The sequence below is a fragment of the Schistocerca gregaria genome, chromosome 1 (genome assembly GCF_023897955.1).
Source record: "Schistocerca gregaria isolate iqSchGreg1 chromosome 1, iqSchGreg1.2, whole genome shotgun sequence".
Lineage (NCBI taxonomy): Eukaryota > Metazoa > Arthropoda > Insecta > Orthoptera > Acrididae > Schistocerca > Schistocerca gregaria.
Genome location: NC_064920.1, coordinates 872594903 through 872611057, shown reverse-complemented (window position 1 = coordinate 872611057; position 16155 = coordinate 872594903). Strand labels below are relative to the sequence as shown.

At 45.6% G+C, this 16155-nt stretch overlaps 1 protein-coding gene across 2 annotated transcripts in view; it reads right to left on the bottom strand.

Moving 5' to 3' along the window:
* The window catches only part of LOC126273306 (uncharacterized), a 1028036-nt gene that overhangs the window by 772899 nt on the left and 238982 nt on the right, over positions 1 to 16155 (bottom strand). Inside the window, exon 1 of one of the 2 annotated variants that reach the window (XM_049976874.1) lies at positions 9543 to 9751. The exons of the other annotated variant lie outside the window; for it this stretch is intronic. The gene's annotated coding sequence lies outside the window, so the exon portion shown is untranslated. Of the gene's footprint in view, positions 1 to 9542; positions 9752 to 16155 lie in introns of those variants that run through there. 2 annotated transcript variants of the gene reach the window in all.

Sequence of the window (16155 nt, the reverse complement as noted above, 5' to 3'; positions counted from 1 at the left end):
TTACCGGCAGCGACGCGCAAGCTGACGATGTTCTTTTTGCGTTAGGGGACATCCATTAATTACTTGAGGCGTTTACTTCAAAATTTGGACCCCCTGTCCACTTGGTCAGATTTTGTGAGAGACGTCCACCTCCGACTAAGTGGTTTTTACTTCATTGTCGGTAGAAAATAATTTTTCCATTTGTTTTAAATACTGATCAACTATAATAAAACCGTATTTTATTTATGAAGTATGGGTTGAAAAGTGTTTCAAACGAGTGATTAAAAACATTCCATTATAAACGTGTCAACCCTGAATAGTATTCGGAGGGACAGACACACAGACACAAACGGACAAAAAGGCTGCTCGAAAATAACATTAACCGTTTTGACGGATCACTAAAAAATTGACCTCATTTTGGATACTGTATAAACTGTCACTGAACCTTTATTTATTTTGCCGATGGAAGACAACACTCTTTGTACCATCCTTTGACTCGTATTATTACCAAGCTTTTCAATGTCTTGATTTATGTCGGTGGACCTCAGCTTAGCTTCCTTCAACAAACGATTAACTTCTTGCTCACACGTGTGTTTCGACTTGTCAGCATCTCGTAAGTGTCGTAAATGTTTTGAGACAAATTCATGTTGAACACACTAATATCGGCGTTATGACCACTGCGGAATATGACGGCTGACTCACTGACTGAAATGCAGTGATTTCGACTGCCGTAGCAGAGAACTTACCGAATGAAATCTAATTAATACTCGTGCGGCACTTATTTCAAACTGCGGAACACCGGGCATGCACACATGTAAAGTTTCAGCTAATTTCAGTTCAGAGAGGCCATAAAGATTATCTGAATCAAAAAGTTGATGTGAGATCTTCTTTGCTTCCTCCCTCTTTGAACGTAATGTCAGCTTAAACATAGCAAATGTGAACACAAGTGATAGTCATGTAGCGCTCTGTTTGATTGTTGAGGATGGCAAACTTGCAGAAAACTGGTACCTATGACGCAGTAAACAAAGATCACTTTTCCTAAAGGAAGGAGAAGGTATAGACATTACGACCAATGTAAAAGTTTTTGTGAACCAAATTATCGCTTGTACACTTGTATCATGTTATACCGCTCTTTATAATATGTAATGTTCTGGTCCTTATTTACCAGATTTTTTGCCACTTTGGTGCAATATATCGATACCGTAACTCGTTGTCATCTGCAAGTTTCTCCTCTGACATACTAAAGTATCCAAGTACAAAGGGCACTGTTTGTCCTTTCGTAAAAGCTGACGAGAGGCCAACTGCTGCCGTCCTTCGCCTTTTGGTGATCCTGGCTTCGGTGTTCTGTACGCCGTCCGATTCCAAGTGATCCTCGCTGGTCTGGATCATGGTGCAACCCTGTAATACGACTGATTTCCGACGACGCCAGTGAGAAACTACCACACAGACCAGAAGGGACAAGTCTTGAGCGATGCATGTACACTCTTACCATCTAATAGGCCACGCCACGTGGTAACAGATATATTATTGCCATGTGTTTGTTTCTCGTTTCTGTTGGTATTGCTATTCAAAAAAACCTGATCGCTTGTCCCGTTTTCTATTATGAAACAATATTTCAAAGCAATGGAATTTTTAAAGGAAAAAATTACTCGTATTTTTTATATGGTTTATTTAAAAACAAAACTTAAGCCCATATCGATGATGTTCCTTTGAACGGTCAGCACGCTTACACATGTTGATGGCCCAGCATTGGAACCTTCAGCAGTTTGCGAAATGGTTGCACTTCTGTCACGTTGAACGATTGTCTTCAAATGCTTCACATGGCTCTGAGCGCTACGGGATTTAACATCTGAGGCCATCAGTCCCCTAGAACGTAGCTAAGGACATACATCACACACGCCGGCCACGGTGGCCGAACGGTTATAGGCGCTTCAGTCTGGAACCGCGCGACCGCTACGGTCGCAAGTTCGAATCCTACATCAGGCATGGATGTGTGTGATGTCCTTAGGTTATTAGGTTTAAGTAGTTCTCAGTTCTAGGGGACTGATGACCTAAGAAGTTAAGTCCCATAGTGCTCAGAGCCATTTGAACCATTTGAACATCACACATATCCGTGTCCGAGGCGCGATTCGAAAGATTCTCTTCAATCGTCGTTGGTCCCGTTCTTGCAGGATCTTTTTCCGGCCTCAACGATGTCGGAGATTTGATGTTTTACCGGATTTCTGATATTCACGGTACACTCGTGAAATGGTCGTACGGGAAAATCCTCACTTCATCGCTACCTCGGAGAAGCTATGTCCCATCGCTCGTGCACCGACTGTAACACCACGTTCAAACTCACTTAAATCTTGACAGCCTGCCATTGTCTCAGCAGTAACCGATCTAACAACTGCGCAGACACTTGTTGTGTTGTATAGGCGCAGCGCCGTGTTCTGCCTGTTTGCATATCTCTGTATTTGAATATGCATGCCTATGCCAGTTTCTTTGGCGCTTCAGTGTAAGAAACATCAGTTATAGCCGAGGTCAAACTAATACCGAAAAATACCGGCCATTCAGAACTAACATCCTGGTATCGGTTTTAACCGGCCGGCTTTTTTCCATCCCTGCTCTACGGCCGAGCGTCAACAGCTGCGGCAAAGTGAGGAAAACTGGTCAGAGTGGGAAGTCCCACGGGAGAGAGTGAGCCTGGGGCACGCCGCCTCCCGACCCGCGCACGGCAGCCCGCGGCGCGCCCGGCTCGGTTCGGCGCCGCTCGGTAGCCGGGGCAGCGCGCGCGACCTTGCGGCTCGGCTGGCGCCGCTGGTTTCGCCGGCGCTGACCCCTGACCGCCCGCAACCCGTGGCACCGAGTGCTCAGCAGGGCCACCGAGGCCGCCCTCGCTGCTGGCCGACACGGGCGCGGCTTCCGAGAGCGGCAACGTTTATCTGCCCCACACCGGTCCTGCGACTGCACCAGACTGGCTTAGGGCGTAAACAAAAAGTCGGAAGAACGAAACTACTTGTTCAGAAAGGTAAGACTTATTTCTCTGTTAGTGGTATTTGGTTGAAAACTGTCACGGTGAGACCCTGGATGGGTAAAAATACATGTTACTTGCTGCAAAACGCCGCGCGGGATTAGCCGAACGGTCTTAGGCGCTGCAGGCATGGGCTGTGTGGCTGGTCCCGGCGGAGGTTCGAGTACTCCCTCGGGCATCGGTGTGTGTGTTTGTCCTTAGGATAATTTAGGTTAAGTAGTGTGTAAGCTTAGGGACTGATGACCTCAGCAGTTAAGTCCGATAAGATTTCACACACATATGAACATTTTTTTGCTGTAAAAAAGGATAAATAACACCCATCTACTGTTGGTAATACTGTGTACTAAACCAAATTGCCCCGTTACCTATCTGGAACGGATACGTTTTACCTGCGATGTTGTAAAAGTACAAAACTAGATTAATAATGGGCGATCAAAAAGTCAGCGGTAAACTTAACATCAAAATTGTGGAGCATGCAGTAGTCTATGTGAAGGAACTCTGCTAATACGGAAGAAAAATAGCTCATGATTGACAAAGAAAAGATGACGTAAAAGTTAACAGTACACGCAGAAAGATCGTTACTGACCATAAGATTATTATCCAGTGTTGGCCTTAACTTGAAAAAGAAACTCCTCAGACAGCACGTCCAGAGATCGCCATTATACGGAAGTAAAACGAAAACAAGAAATTTTAAGCTTTTCGAATGTGATGTTTCGGAGGACCCAGACAAGTAAGTGGACCGAGAAGAAAAATAAAGAAACACATTCAGGCCGGCACGGTGGCCGAGCGGTTCTAGGCCCTTCAGTCTGGAACCGCGCAACCGCTACGGTCGCAGGTTCGAATCCTGCCTCGGGCATGAATGTGTGTGATGTCCTTAGGTTAGTTAGGTTTAATTAGTTCTAAGTTTTAGGCGACTTAAGTCCTATAGTGCCCAGAGCCATTTGAACCATTAGAACCAAAGAAATTCAGTTCAGACTTGTCCACTGACCAGATGAAGGGAATAGGTAACACTGAATAGATGAAGGGAAAGGATGTTAGGTCATACGTCAATACATTAGGGAGTAACTTCCGTGCTACTAGAGGGAGCTGTAGTGAGGAAAGGGGGACTGGATCATTTAGGGTGCTTCAACTGGAATGGCAGATGTTTTCGGAGGTGCTGGTATAGACTAACTGGAATAAAACATTCCACGTAACATATGTCCCGTTCTTGTCCTTACAGAGATAAAACTGTCAGAAAGTAGCCCAAACAAATATTCACCGAAGGTGTTAGGAATGACACGGTTAAAATTAAATTCCACCTCTGACTTTATAGAACTTTTGAGTTTCCGTGGCTACGTCATGTTTAGCTCTTCTGTAGACGTCTTAGCCTTCTTTTGTAAGGGCAGCACTATACACTGTCCGAACGATTAATTCGTCTCTTGTGTTTACTCCTATGTAGACTTCGGCTTTCAACCCACCGCACAGACAAAAATGTAAATGGCTTAAGTCCGGGGAAGCTAATTTCCTTCTCGAAGGAATTGAATCCGCTGTAAATATGGACAGAGGCGATGCATACGTAAATCCCGTCGTACTATTGTATACTGAACACAGAAACGTGGAGAAATACTGGGTGTGCTTGTCCAAGGAATTCCTTCTACCTACTGAATAATGTTTTCAAATTCATTCACACTCGGCTCATTAACGCGTTCGGGCGAGATACGACTTTCGCGCACGGCATTAGGCGAAAGCAGTTTAATGAAAACGAGTAAATGTTGTTAAACTGTTGTAAGGGATGATAAAAAAGTTTCAGTTTGAGGGTGTTGCTGCAGCATATATGAAACGTAGCGCAATTCCGAGAAGGAAATACAAGCACCGACGTGTAGCCAAGGGATTAGTGTGGTATTAGCGTCTTCCCGACGTGTGTGCTGTAAATGCGGAAACGTGAACTACGGCGACGACATTACCAAATACGTCCAAATAGGACCTACGTATTGTTAGTGTTTTCTTGGCTGCGAAGGACAGACACCGGTAGACATCCATTGAAGGATGAAGAATGCGTATGAAGTAGAGATACTGTCGAAAGCCAAAGTTGTGGAATGGTGGGCCAAGTTTCGTGGTTCGACACAGGATGCCGGTCGATATGGCATGCCAGCCAGCCTCATCCATTGCAGGCAAGTAGGAGACACTGTAGTATCCTATAATTCTGACTTCCGTTCCTTAAAAAAGGCTCTGAAGGGTCGACGATTCCTGTCGGACGAGGATATGCAGAAGTCAGTTACGGACATCTTCACGCAGAAGGACACAGTGTTTTAACAAATAGATAACTTCATCCAGGTGCGTCGATGGGACGATTGCCTTAATGTTCACAGCGCTTTTGTCTAATTGGCATACCGATCCTGGACTGTATATCCTTCGAGCCGAAACTTTTGATCACCTCCTTAATTTTCGACTGGCGCTATCTAGCAGAGGTGCGAATTTTTTTTCCTTATTTTCAACCACCTACGTTGAAGGGAAAACATTCCTGATGTTCTGCAAATACTATTTATTTGTACACAGAGTGGCTTCCGACTCCTTAGGGCATCGTCAGAGTGCAGAAAACCAGCTTCTGGTGTGGTAACGTGAATAGTTAAACTACTGAAATCAAGGCAGGTCACCAGGGATTAATTTTTGGAATCTTTTAACTACACGCAAGGAGAAAAACACAATTCTGTCAACAGTCTTATAACTGTTCTTGAAATTAGTTCTTCCGTTGGGACCTACCTAGCTATTGAAGGTTTTATCACTTCTCATACAATCATCATAAGGTGCTTTTCGTGATACACACACACACACACACACACACAACACACACACACACACACACACACACACACACACACACACAGGCGCGCGGGCGTGAGCACATGCGTGCAAAACAAATGGCAATGGCAATTGAAAATGAAAGCGGGGAAAAGTCAGTAAGCTTCTGTGAAAGAAAAAAATAAAAGAAAAAAACCGTTTACATTATACCACACCAGAGGCGAGGTATACGAAAAGTAGTGACGCATTAGGGGATTATGGCTGGCATCGTGAAGTTACACACGCCTGTGGAAGTGACAGCACTGTTGCGACGTTAATTATAACTCGCAGCAAACAAGAACTGATGTGCTAACATGGCTTGTGCCGAAGCGGCGTTGGTGCAGTGTGGCGGAAAAGCTCTCCGAAAGATCAGCATCTCGAACAACGTTCCACATGTATTTGCTTGTGCGGTTATTTGTGTGTGTGTTTTGTTTTTTAAGATGAGGAAATATACAACGCTCTGCGTTCTTTTCTGCGCACGTCGCGTAATAGGCATCCTTCTTCGATCCTATATCACAACTCATGGTAGTACAACATGACAATAAATACCTTCGGTTCCATATTAACTAGTCACCATGAAAACATGCGTGCTACTAGTTTTAATGCCATTCTCATCGCATTCACCGACAACGTGTCGGAAACATAGCCTATCTGCGTTGCTGCGTGTGCTGTAATCGCTTTGGTTTATGACACCTCTAGTCGTGGTTGTGTTGGCGTCAACCGGTCGTTAATCAGCACGTTAACAGATGGATGCGTCGTCATTGTAACACACTGATGCCTAGTACGCTATTACATGTTACTTCCAACGTTATGGTAACGCAAAACTTAACCAAGAAGTGACAAAACTGCTGTAATTAAAAATATTGGAAAAACGTAAAAAGTTACCTTCCATGTAGTAGATCTTTAGAAAGGTATCACGCTATGTAACATCGACAGTGCTGATCTACAACCAGGGATAAATTAGAACTTTTATTGTCCAGGGAAAGATTTCCACAGAGAATTTTAGGACGATTTTCAGCCATCTTCCAGTTCCATTCAATCTTTGGCTCAACCACGTCACATGACTATGGTAACAGGTCAATGATCACTGATGACATTGTGATTTTCGAAACTTAAAGTAGCTTTTGAACTATAACTTTATTATTGATGAACTACCGCCTATTGTGGTCTTATATACACTGAAGTAATTCATTTTATTTCTCTTCGATTTACATTTTGCAATCTTTAAATACACTGTCTTCGTCTACGCGCTAAACTATACCTGATATGTTGCCATGGTCGCAATAGACGATTGCTCTGCACAACCTTATTTTTTTTTCCCATTGTGCTTAATGTCAACGGCCATTAGGTCTTGCAGAGAAATGAAATACCAGTTCATTTAAATAAATAAGTTAATGTAGTTGCTACGAATATGTGTTTGTAAACACCAGTAGGAAAAATGTGATGTATTGAAAGATTAAAATTAGAGGAAAGGATTTCCTAGGAAAATACTAAATATAAACTCTTGCTTACTGCAGAAGGACTCAAAGGAAACCGCAAGCAGACGTAACTCTTTTCCATATTGTCGACGACTGGAAACGGTACCTATCAGAAGTAAATTTACTGAAATAATTGCATGCTCCACTTGCTCCTGAAAAGGGATAAAAATAGTTTTTTTTATTAAAACCATCACACTGTCACCGTTTCTGAAACTATTAGATGTGAGTGTGTGAAGTAATTACCTACCAATTAACACTGCTCATGTTTACAAGTTCCACGAAGACGAATTATTTGTGGCGTGCAAACGAATCTTACACGTAAATAACTGAAAATACACGTTGCAGACAGTTTTTCTACCATAGAGTTACAGACATGGGGAGTAAACGGTACCAGAAATGGCTTGCTGTTGCTAGCTAAACCTGAGCAAATTTCCTGAAAGGCGCTACTGTGGCTACACGAAACTATCTACTTTGTAGCAGAGAATTTTTCAGGTAGCGTAGGAACGATGAATTTCGTACTTTTTAGAACCGGCCTTATCTGAGGTGCAAGGTGACAGTGTGCCATTGCGACACAGTGCCGCGATAAACAACGCAGTGTAGGTAGTCCGGGACAGTGTCTCTTCTGTTGGCAATATTACTGTGTGAGCTGCACAATCAAGTGTCACCCAAAACTTGATCAAAATGTAATTTGGAGGTTCCATAAATCTGAAATATCTTCTTAAGTTCCAGATCATTAAAGACGAAGCTTATGCTTCGACACGGCTAGGATTAGGAAGAAAATGGGCATGTGGTGTTTTCTTTAAAGGATTTAGGAAAATCGTAAGGACCAAGAAGTTCCTCGAGGAATACATTGCCCGACACTGGGCGCTCAGCTTCAGTGCTTTAAATTTTAGAACTTAATGTGTAAAAAGTTAATGAGTGTGTTCTTTTAATGTGTTGGTCCTTTGCCATGGGGGCTTCGCTGTCTTCCATTTCACAGCCATTCATCGTCGGATTTCTGCTTCTGTGACACATACTGTGAGACGCTACTTCAGCGAACTGACTAGCTACCAGACACATGAACGGAGGAACGAAAAATTTCGAAGACGTCGTACTTTAAGTAATGAGTCCAGCAAATAATACATCTGTTCACTTGTCACTGAGTTCTTATTACTTCTGTGCAGTTGTACCATCTCTTTTGGTACGATTTTAGGGTTTCCCAGCATACAGAAATCTTGAACATTTCGTGGTTATTCAGCGGAGTGGCGTCGTTCAAAGACCGCGATATTACGCCTAGCCGAGTTCTTGCCGTCTTCCAACGTTTCTGATGACGCCTGAAGATGGCAAAAAGTCGACTTGCTGAAATATCGAGCACGCCATCCGGCTGGACATGCGATAACTATTCAGATACTTGATTTTTCGTCTACATTACCGCTTAATATCGGCCTGTATTTTATGTGTACTCTGACTGATCGACTTAGCATCTGAAGAGTTCACATAATCGAAAAAATACAATGAAAAGATAGTTATTGCCACACTGAAGCGTCCCAACAGCGATTGGTAGTGGAATTCAGATATTCAGCTTCATTGATTGTGAATCTGTTGCCTGAAAAGAAGACACCAACAATTTGGTGTGATGTTGTAATACAGCTTTCATAATAATTTAAGAAGCGTTTTGACATTAAGGATTTCAGAGTTTACTTTTCCACGGTTTTATCACGCTTATAATGTCTTGGTGGCGTCTTTAAAAATGTTAATGACACATGTGATTCCGGTAATTACGGAAACAGAAACGACAGTTACTGTCTCGTAGATGTCATTGCAGAAAGCAGCTGACATTTTGGAAGCGCCATGGTAGCGTTCACTTACAGTGGCGGACGAAACCAAGAGGTAAGTTTGTTGACGATGATTAGGTGGGGAAGTGACCTCACTCCTTCAGAAGGCAATTCCAGTGTCAGCGCCATTTAAATTGGTTATGATCAGGAACTTTAACACACGGGCCAGATGCTGCTGTGGCTGCGCTTTGTGAGGGATATAACAAAAATGTTCTTCGTTGCCACTGGCTCAAAAACACAAGCTTTAGCTCATACAGTCTTATCTATGTAAAATAAGACCACCTTGATTGCCTCCAAATGTCATTCAGCATGTTACTTATATACCGACTGATGGTAATCTGCCCTCTTCGGATATTGCGCGATAAGAGCAATCGCCGACTTTGGTACGACTGTCAACGAGAGAGCGCCGAGTCGCAGTGGGCGTATCGGCTGAGCACTAACCTGTCACGTGGAGTATGCAGTCGCCGTGCCGCGCCTTCCGGCGTATCCACAAACAGAGAGGAGACGGCAGAGGCGACGCTCCAAACACAAGCACAGAACGGAACGGAACGAACGGCACGGCACACACGCGCACAGACACAGTCGCACGTCACAGACGCTGGCGGCGGGGTGCGTGGCACGCGCCGGGCGCGGGCGACACGCGACTGGGTGCGGGGGCGGCGTCTCGGCGGGGGTGGCGCCTCAGCGGGGGCCGCGCCGCGAACAGTCGGCGTCCGATAAGCAGCGCATCGCGCGGAGGGGGCGTGCTCGCTGGCGCAGGCAGTGGCGGGTGCGCGGCGGCAGGTGCTCGCCGGGACGGTGTCCGGTGCAGAGTGCGCGCCAAGTTCGCGTGCGGCGCGGGCATACGGCCGCGGAGCGCCCGCCGGCGGCGCCGCTGATTGGCCGGTGCGGCCGCGCGCACCTGTCGCCATTGGCCGCGGAGCGGGCGCCGCTTCCGATGGCCGGCCGCGCCGCGTCCTGACGTAACGTCACGCCGCCGCTGCCGCTGCCGCTGGACGCCGGCGCTCCAAGGCGCCGGGCTCTTTCGGACGCGTCCAGGAGCAGCCCGCCAGCCAGCTGTTTGCAGTGGGACGCCGCACCAGTTCTCCTTGACTGAAGACAGCTGGCCGCAGCTGACTCAACGGCGGCTCCTCGCCTCTTCTGCAGCGGTAAGTTCGCGCACTGACTTTACTTCCAGTGTACCTAATGAGCTCTGGGGTGACATATGTCGTGCTATAGCGATCGCACATATACAGGCAGCGGTAGTAGTGGATAGTGTCGGAAGTTCCAAGCGGCTTTTCGCGGATGATGCTGTAGTATACAGAGAAGCTGCAGCATTAGAAAATTGTAGTGAAATGCAAGAAGATCTACAGCGGATAGGCACTTCCTGCAGGGAGTGGCAACTGACCCATAACATAGACAAATGTGACGTATTGCGAATACATAGAAAGAAGGGTCCTTTATTGTATGATTATATGATAGCGAAACAAACACTGGTAGCAGTTACTTCTCTAAAATATCTGGGAGTATGCGTGCGGAACGATTTGAAGTGGAATGATCATATAAAATTAATTGTTGGTAAGGCGGGTACCGGGTTGAGATTGATTGGGAGAGTCCTTAGAAAATGTAGTCCATCAACAAAGGAGGTGGCTTACAAAACACTCGTTCGACCTATGCTTGAATATTGCTCATCAGCGTGGGATCCGTACCAGGTCGGGTTGACAGAGGAGATAGACAAGATCCAAAGAAGAGCGGCGCGTTTCTTCACAGGGTTATTTGATAAGTGTGATAGCGTTACGGAGATGTTTAGCAAACTCAAGTGGCAGACTCTGCAAGAGAGGCGCTCTGCATCTCGGTGTAGCTTGCTGTCCAGGTTTCGAGAGGGTGCGTTTCTGGACGAGGTATCGAATACATTGCTTCCCCCTACTTATACTTCCCGAGGAGACCACGAATGTAAAATTATAGAGATTCGAGAGCGCACGGAGGCTTCCCGGCAGTCGTTCTTCCCGCGAACCATACGCGACTGGAACCGGAAATGGAGGTAATGACAGTGGCACCTAAAGTGCCCTCCACCACACACCGCTGGGTGGCTTGCGGAGTATAAATGTAGATGTAAATGTAGATGTACTATCGCGTACACAACTTATAAAAGGGAAGTGCATTGGCGGAGCTGTCATTTCTAGCCATGTGATACACGTAAAAAGGTTTCCAAAATGATTATGACTGCGCGACGGGGAATTAACAAACTTTGAACACGGAATGGTACTCATAGATAGAGCCATGAGACTTTCCATTTCGGAAATCATTAGGGAATTCAGTATACTGAGACCCACAGTATCAAAAATATGCCGTCAATAACAAAATTCAGGCATTACGTCTCACCACGGACAAGGCAGCGGCCGACGCCCTTCACTTAACGACCGAGAGCAGCGACGTTTCCGCAGAGTTGTCAGTGCCGACAGACGAGAGACACTGTGTGAAATAACCACAGAAGTCAATGTGGGACGTACGGCGAACGTATCTGTTGGCACAATGCAGCGAAGTTTTGCGTTAATGGTTGTGGTGGCAGACGGCCGTCGCGGGTGCCTTTGCTAACAGCTCGACGTCGACTGCACCGGCTCCGTTGGCTTGAGATCATATCAAAAAATGTTTCAAATGGTTCTGAGCACTATGGACTTAACTTCAGAGGTCATCAGTCGCCTAGAACGTGGAACTACTTAAATCTAACCAACCTAAGGACACCACACTCATCCATGCCCGAGGCAGGATTAGAATCTGCGACCGTAGCAGTCGCGCGGTTCCAGACTGTAGCGGCTAGAGCCTCTCGGCCACCCAGGCCGCTGAGAGCCTATACGACTGGAAAACAGTTACCCGGACAGATGAGCTCCGCTTTCAGGTGGCAAGAGCTGATGGCAAGGCGTATGTACGGCGCAGAACCCACGAAGCCATGGATACACGTTGTCAACAAGGCAGTCTGAAAGCTAACTGTGGCTCCATAATGGTATGGACTGGGTCCTCTTGTCGAACTGCACCGATCATTGACTAGAAGTGTTCACCTCCGGCTACTTGGAGACCATTTTCAGCCATTATGGACTTCATGTTCCCAAAAACGGAGGAATTTTTATGACGAGAATGCATCACGTCACTGGGTCACAATTCTTCGCTTCTGGTTTGAAGAACATTCTGGACAATTCGATCGAATGATTTGGCTACCCAGATCGCCCGACATGCATTCAATCGAACAATTATGGGACATAATCAAATACAACATCCTGCATCGGCAATACTTTCGCGATTATAAACGGCTGTAGAGGCAGCACGGCTCAGCAATTCTGCTGGTGACTTCCAGTGACTTGTTGAGTCCACGCCACGTCGAGTTGCTGCACTTCGCCACGATATTGGGAGGTATCCCATGACTTTTGTTACCTCAGTGTACTACCAGTTCCGCAAGGTCTTAAGAGATGCTGCATTTAGTTACCAAATTAAGAGCGACTAACCTAAAGAAGGGATATGGTGTGTGTCATCTGTTTGTAAATTGCATAGACTTCGATCTGTGCGTTATCATCAACCCAAAGGACATAACATTAGTCGCCCTCTTAAATGTGCACGGTCAAGAACCCCCCACACCTCCTCGTTAAACGAAGTCATTGCACTAAACCGATGTGTACACTATCTGACCAAAAATACCTGGACATCTATTAGTGAACGTCAATATGCAGCATATCTATGCAAGGTCAAGAACCCCTTCCCCGTTAAACGAAGTCATTGCACTGGACCGATATGTGCACTATCTGACCAAAAGTACCTGGACATCTATCAGTGAACGTCAGTATGCTGTATGTGTGTGCGCCCTTCTCTTTTACGACTGCTGGAACTCTCCTGGGGACAGTTAAGAGAACGTAGAGGTGGTGGACGCTGGGTTCTCAAGCAAAGTCAATGTTGTAACTTTTCCCAAAGTTGTTCCATTGGGTTCAGGTCAGGAATCTGGACAGATCAGTCAACTTCTGGAATGTTGTTGTCCACAAGCCATTACCTTACAGATGATGCAGGGTGCATTGACATGCTTTAACTGTTTCTCTACCGTACGCAAAACACGATGCTCTGCTGCACAATGTGCTCATATCTATCGGTATTCTGAGTTTCCCTAACAGTGGATCACTGCCTAACCATCAAATGCATTTCCATATCAAAACTCATCTTTCCTGTTGGCACTACACACGATGGCAAGTAACGTCCATGGGATTACTTGAGGGTATAATGTGATTTATTATTCCAAATCAGTCACTTCCAATCATCTGCTACCCAGTGACACCGCTCTTTGCACCCCTCAAGCGTCGCTTGAGACTGACTACAGAAACGCGTGGCTTATGTAGGGCTGCTCGGCAATTGTATCCGATTCTTTACGCACAGTCATTGTTCTAAGTGGACTGCTAGTAGCACTTACGAACTAGCAGGTGATTCATTCTACTAACTGTTTGGAATTTTTTTACAATCATCCACAGGGCTCAACGTCCCCTGTCCGTCAGTACATGAGGCCTAACTTGTCTTGGTTTCACTGTGGTTGTTACTTCACGATTCCACTTCGCAATCACATCACCAACAGTCGACTTGGACAACTTTTGAAGGATTAAAATATCCCTGATGCATTTTTTACTCTGGCGACGTCCACTAACTACTTCTCGTTAGAAGTGACAGCTCCAATGGCAGACCTATTCTGCTGTTACTGATTCTCTGCTGACAACAAGCCGCGCGGGATTAGCCGAGCGGTGTAAGGCGCTGCAATCATGGACTGTGCGGTTGATCCCGGCGGAGGTTCGAGTCCTCCCTCGGGCATGGGTGTGTGTGTTTGTCCTTAGGATAATTTAGGTTAAGTAGTGTGTAAGCTTGGGGCTGATGACCTTAGCACTTAAGTCCCATAAGATTTCACACACTTTTTTTTTTTACTGACAACACAACACTCCCCGCCTCCTTTTATATCCGCCTTTCCTGACATCCAGGGATCAATTTCGCATCACACAGGAGTGTCGGGATACTTGTTATCAGACATTGAGATGGATTGTCGTGGAGGCGTTGCACAGTGGCAAAAAGGAGATATGTTCCGACGCGCCCATGATCACACCGCGAATGAAGTCGCCATTTTTGCTGGTAAATTAACACGGGCTGTCCATCGAATCTCCAAGAACGGGGTAGCACAATATGTAACACTGAGCATTAACAGTCGTAAAAAGATCTCAAACAACAGGGATCGAAGGGGAGTGCCACTCCTTCCAAATGACTATAGGGTTAATACTCCACGGGAATTGCTGCTTTTAGTGAATGCAGTTTCATCTTGAAAGACGTGCACTAATCTCACACCTGTTTCATGCATCTATAAATCTCTGACATGCCAAATTCCCATATTGACCCAACTGTCAAGCTCATATTCTATTCGTGTGTACTAATGCCTAGAGGAAGTTTGTGACATGATTTTTTTCGTTTCCGTATATCGGTCTCTGTGATCAGAGTCTCGAGTCTGTACATATTTAGCACCCTGCACGAGATTCATGTAGTAAGCTTGGCAGTTGGCCGGAGCAGGATTTTTCTCTGTCTTCCTGGAGAACGCTAGGGAGAGTTTCCGATGCTATCTTGCGACAATATCAGGATGGACCTCATCAAAAAAGCTGGCAGTCCCGACAGCTGCACATTTTTGAGCGGCCTACGTGCTGCTTTCGGCTTACAAGAGTTAAAACCTCAACGGTAGAAGCAAGGCTTCGCCCCCCTCCACCACCCCGCCGGCCCCTCTCAGTACCTATGTCAAAAGCGAGATGACCGATTGGCTCCTCTGGATTATTTGTAGAAGCTTCGAGAAGGTGTTATAAAAACTTTTTCTCTGATCTGGAAGGAGCCTAGGATGACTTCCGCCCGTGCTTTCTATCACGCCGTGATAGGGCCACCGCATCATACTTTCGGAGTGCGACAGCAGATTGGTCACTTAGCCCCTACCAAAAATTCAGTCGCTACACCTTGCCTGTGCTGGACGCTAGTAGTGCTGGAGGCTGGTAATTTGGCGAGGTTCAGAAGAGGACACAGCAAGGAGGAGTTACGAAGAGGTCTTCGGAGGGAACAGTCGTGAAGAGAAGTTGCTGCTGCTAGCTGGTGAATGTACGTGAATATGTTACTGCAAGTCGCATCGTATAGGATATTAGGACGCGATAAATTCAGGTGGTATCAGTGCTTTCAGAGATAGGGAGTGTTTGTTGACATTCATATTACCTTTGGGTGATAACAGCGTTTTTCAGTCAAAATTGATGGCATGACTTCAGTTCTCAAAAGTAGCCAATGTCCACTAGTGTGGAAAATCTTGGTTCACAGAAGCCCACCCTTTTCTTGTCAACAGATATCTTATGCAACCAAACTCTAGCCTCCCCTCTCCAGTTTGGTTCTGGATTCGTTCAAGAAAAGTCACTGTAAATGCAACCCAGATTGGACCCTAATTTCTTTCCTCTGTTCAATATAGAATACATACCATCTTAATAACTAAGAACTGATGAGTTAGTGGATCACGACCCTCTCAGTGCACAGAGGCATCGCAGTGCGAATTGTGTTTATTTTTCACATAGGTACAGAACAATTGCAGCTGGAAACCACGAAAATTGGTGTTCTTTAATTTCCTGTCTGATATTAATCCTCCGTTACTAATTTGTTTACTTCCCTTCCTCTTTATTATCCGATAGATCTATTCCCCTCCTATCCTTCTTATTCGCTCACCTATGCAGCCTTAGCACATGGTATCCCAGATTTGACAGGTTCGAAACCGAATATGAAACACAACATGTCGTCAACCATAGGGTCAAGTCCTAACGCTATCCTTGCCCGACTTTAGTTTGGGCTTATATCAGTTTAACTTCAGGGCTTGGATGGTTCATAAATAACTCAGAACTCGGTATTGGCATTGCGATTATGGTGAATGAACAAACAAGCATACAAGAGAACGCATACGTCTTGGAAGTAGCATATTAGATACGTAGCAATACGGCAGAAACTGGTAACAGGTACGGAACACCCTTTTTACTACTAGTAATAGCCTTCATAATAC